General features: G+C 46.8%; 1 protein-coding gene across 2 annotated transcripts in view; it reads left to right on the top strand.

Annotated features, from left to right (window-relative positions):
* The window catches only part of LOC109924177 (protein S100-A11-like), a 29,358-nt gene that overhangs the window by 10,836 nt on the left and 13,657 nt on the right, over nt 1-4,865 (top strand). The window contains exon 1 of one of the 2 annotated variants that reach the window (XM_048614011.1): nt 3,716-3,939. The exons of the other annotated variant lie outside the window; for it this stretch is intronic. The gene's annotated coding sequence lies outside the window, so the exon portion shown is untranslated. Of the gene's footprint in view, nt 1-3,715; nt 3,940-4,865 lie in introns of those variants that run through there. 2 annotated transcript variants of the gene reach the window in all.

Below are 4,865 nucleotides of genomic sequence, written 5' to 3'. Positions count from 1 at the left end.
CACTGACTAGGCCACAATCCCCAAGCTCCAGTAGGTTTATACTCACTGGTGGATGGGTGTTTTTCAGGCTGGAGGTCCGTGACTAGTGGTGTTCCACAGGCATCCGTACTGGGACCTCTGCTGTTTGGGATATATATAAAAAACTTGGATGTAAATGTAGATGGGTGGGTTAGTAAGTTTACAGATAACACAAAGGTTGGTGGAGCTGTGGATAGTGTAGAAGGTTGTCAAAGGATACAGTGGGATATAGGTCAGTTGCAGATATGGGCAGAGAAATGGCAGATGGAGTTTAATCCGGGTAAGTGTGAGGTGCTGCACTTTAGGAGATCAAATGTTAAGGAAAAGAATACAGTTAATGGAAGGACTCTGAACAGCATTGATATACAGAGGGATCTTGGGGTTTAAGACCATAACTCCCTGAAAGTGGCCACACAGATAGATAGGGTGGCAAAGAAGGTGTATGGCATGCTTGCCTTTATTGGTCGTGGAAATGAGTACAAGAGTCAGGATGTCATGTTGCAGCTTTGAGAGGAGCAGGAAGGCTGACATTTCGGGCCTAGGCCCTTCGTTTTCTGAAGAAGGGTCTAGGCCCGAAACGTCAGCCTTCCTGCTCCTCTGATGCTGCTTGGCCTGCTGTGCTCATCCAGCTCTACACCTTGTTATCTCAGATTCTCCAGCATCTGCAGTTCCTCCTATCTCTGCAGCTTTGAGAGTTTGGTTAGGCCACACTTAGAGTATTGTGTTCAATTCTGGTCGCCACTTTACAGGAAGAATGTGGAGGCTTTGGAGAAGGTGCAGAAGAGGTTTACCAGGATTCTGCCTGGATTAGAGAGCATGAACTAGAAGGAGAGGCTAGAAAATCCTCAGGTTGTTTTCACTTGAGCGGCGGAGGCTGTGGGGATAGTAGGAACTGCCGATGCTGGAGTCAGAGATAACACAGGGTGGAGCTGGAGGAACACAGCAGGCCTGGCAGCTTCTTCTGAAGAAGGGTCCTGACCTACAATGTCAACTTTCCTGGTCCTTGGAGTCTAAGGGGAGACTTGATAGAAGTTTATTAAATTATGAGATGCACAGACAGGGTTGATAGACAGAATATTTTTCCCAGAGTTGAAATGTCTAATAGTAGAGGGCATGTATTTAGGGAAAGATGGGGAAAATTCAAAGGAGGCGTGAGGAGCAAGTGTTTTTACACAGAGTAGTAGGAAGCTGCAACACGCTGCCAGGGGTAGAGGTGGGGGCAGATACAATAGGGGCATTTAAGGTTTTTTAGATAAACACATGAATACGCAAGGAATGGAGGGATATGGACCTATGGCAGGCAGAAGGCATTAGTTTCATTTGGTGTAATATTCACATGGCATCATGGGTCGAAGGGCCCATTCCTGTGCTGTACAGTTCTATGTTCTGTGTTCTATTAACAGTAACACATGAGAAGAGCATGTAAGGGAATCAGAAGACCTGTTTAAACAATTGCAGTTACTGGCTTAGTAATAAATCTTAGGAATATAAGTCCTGGAACTACTAGTCCAAGATGGCAGTGGGACAGGGCTCCTGAGCGTGGGGATCATCTGCTCCATCTGGTTTTCTTTCTTTTTTTTTTTCCCTTTTCTCATTTTTTTCATCATCTTTTTACTGAACTCTTGTGAAGAGCTCAGTCACGACGATGGTATTGGTGCCGGTAAGATGAGTCCAGCGCAGGCTTGTGGTGAAGGCACTGGAGGTGAGTCTGGGCTCCCAGCAGCTTCTACATCAACGAGGTGGGACCAGTGCTGACTCATGGTTGCTGTAGCTGTGGTGAGTTTGGTTCCCAACAGCGTCTGTGTCCAAGTCAGATTCATGGAGGTGGCAGCAGGGGTGAGCTTGGGTACAGTGTGAGAGCTGGCAGCATTGTTGGTGGTTGCATTGGCAAGGCCCAGCGAGCACTCATGGTGGTGGCGGTGCTGGTGAGGTGAGATGGTGCCAGAAAGTGGAGACTGTTCCAGTGACACGGAGAGGGTATTCATGGCTGGTCACACCTGGCTCATGACTCAGCACATAGCAAGAAGGACTGTAAGGTTGAACTTTATTTCTTTATTTTTCTGCCTTTGTATTCTACATCTTGATTTTATTTTTCACTGTTTTAAGATGGCACCAGAGAGGTGCGACTCTATACAACACTTCTTCTCAATTATATAACAAAATACACATGACGACAGTAAAAAAAAAAATCCAATCCAATCAAATCAAATCAAATGCAAGGCAGAAAAACAGGAAGCTGGAAAAATACAGCAGGCCAGGCAGCATCTGGAGGAAAGGAGCAATCAATTACCCTTCTTCCGGACTGGATGTGGGGTAAGGGAAGCTGCAGATAAAGGGGGAGTGGGGAAGGGCTGTAAGCGGAATGGTGGTGACAGGTGGACACTGGTGATAGGTACGACGCATTGGTCGATGGGAGGGATGAATTCGGTTGGTGGCTAGAAGGAAGGGTCAGAAGGTGGAATGGAAGGGAGGAGGTGGAGCTGGAAAGGGAGCCAGGGGATGGGTGGGAAGGTTATTTGAAATTAGAGAACTTAATGTTGAGTCCTCCAGGCTGTAGGGTGCCCAGGCGGAAGGTGTTGTTCTTCAAATTTGCATTCCGAGTCACTGAGACACTGGAGGAAGCCGAGTAGGGCATGTCGGAGGGGGAGTGGGGGACAAGTTGAAATGGGTGGTGACCGGGAGATTAGACTGGCCATCATGGGATGCTGCCTGGCTTTTCTGTGTTCTTACAGCCTCCTGTTTGTCTGCCTTGAATTCCAGCATCTGCAGTTTTATTTTGTCTCAAATCAAATCAAAATCTGGCCAAAAGTGAATTAGCAGAAGTATTGGTAACTTACCTGGGACAGGGGAAGGATTGCTAAAAACAGCGAAAGTGAAGGCCCTGACTGAATACCCTGTTTCTAAAACCAAGTGGGAAATCATGAGATTTTTATCAATGTGTGAGTTTTATTGGAACTTTGTCCCTAACTTCAGCACAATAACTTGAACAGATGGGTTACACAAACAGGCAAGGCTGGTCCGATTAGCAGAATGTCAAGCTGTCCTTGAGAAGCTGAAATAAATCCGAATAAATGACCCAGTTTGGGCTGCTCCTGGCTCTTCCAAACCTTTCAAAGTGGCAGTCGAAAGACACTGGTGATTTCGTCTTCCCCGAACACACACACAATACTTGTCTCTCTAAGTGTGTTTGTGTGTGTATGGGAACTTTTTTAAAGGGTAGAGTTTACATTATCGTGTTGTAAGTGAGAAGTTTATACTTTTTTCTTGTCATAGGTTAGATTCATTACAATAAATAGTTATTCCCTTGATAATGAAAAAGAAATGTCTCTTTTATTCATTTTTGGGATGTGGGTGTTGCTGGCTGGGCAACATTTATTGCCCATCCCTAGTTGCCCTTGAAGGTGGTGGTGGTGAGCTGCCTTCTTGAACCATTGCAGTTCCTGTGCTGTGTATATTCTTTTAACTTGAATTAGAGGGTAAAGTAAGATTGGTGCAAAGGTTTAATTAACTTTGTACATTCATTACGACTGCATGAATAATGGAATTTGACTCCAACAGTTATTACAATGTGATATGACAATGGACAGTGGTTAGGTTGTCTCGTATTGGAAATGGTCATTGCCTGGATTTGTGTGGCTCAAATTTTACTTCCCATTTGTCAGCTCAAGCTGGATATTGTCCAGGTCTTTGTTGCATTTGAACACGGACTGCTTCAGTATCTGAGGAGTCACAAATGGTGCTGAACATTGTGCAATCATCGGCGAACATCCCCACTTCTGACCCTATGATGGAGGGAAGGTCATTGATGAAGCAGCTGAAGATGGTTGGGCTGAGGACACTACCCTGAGGAAATCCTGCAGAGATGTCCTGCAGCTGAGATGACTGACCTCCAACAACCACGACCATCTTCCTATGTGTCAGGTATGACTCCAATCAGTGGAGAGTTTGCCCCTGGATTCCCATTGATTCCAGTTTGGCTAGAATTAGAACATCATTTAGAATATCCTTTATTGTCACATGTACTCAAGTACAGGAGTACAATGAAAAGTTTTACAATGTCATCTCTTATGGTGCCATTTAGGTACAAGTACCAGGGTACAAATCTCAGATATAAAAGAGAAGTAGTTGCATTACTTTACAGTGTTTAAAGAATAAGTTACAAATAAGACATGGTTAAAGGATTGACATTACAGTCAGATAAACACATTTCGCATAAACACTACATTGCAGTGGCTGTGCGGAGGGGATTCCACACACGACCTGACCACCCATGCCAGGCCCTAGACCAACAACCCTCCCTGCTCTGTTCCTAGCCTCCAGACCACTTTGCCCTGCTTCTCAGCTGCTACAAGGTACATTTCCTCCAGGATTCACTTTCCTGCACCGGCCTCCACCCGGGACTCGCTCCTCATGCTGCCTGCTGTTTCCGGGACTGATCCCCCTACACCACCCCTGCTCCAGGACTGATCCCTCTACACCCCCCCACCCCCCAACTCTGGGACTGATCCCCCTACACGCCACCCCTGCTCCAGGACTGATCCCTCTACACCCCCCCACCCCCCCAACTCTGGGACTGATCCCCCTACACCCCACCCCTGCTCTGGGACTGCTCCCCCTTCACCGCCAGCCCCCCACCCCTGCTTCGGGACTGCTTCCCTGCACCAGTTAGGGCTCCTTAATGCCACACTCAGTTGAATGTGGCCTTGATATCAAGGGCTGTCACTCTCTCCCCACCTCTGGAATTCAGCTCTTTTGTCCATGTTTGAACCAAGGCTGTAATGAGATCAGGAGCTGAGTGGCCCTGGCAGAACCCAAACTGGGCGTCACTGAGCAGGTGCTGCTTGATA

Source organism: Rhincodon typus, chromosome 29 (genome assembly GCF_021869965.1).
Source record: "Rhincodon typus isolate 14 chromosome 29, sRhiTyp1.1, whole genome shotgun sequence".
Classification (NCBI taxonomy): domain Eukaryota; kingdom Metazoa; phylum Chordata; class Chondrichthyes; order Orectolobiformes; family Rhincodontidae; genus Rhincodon; species Rhincodon typus.
This window is presented reverse-complemented; position numbering and strand designations above follow the sequence as displayed.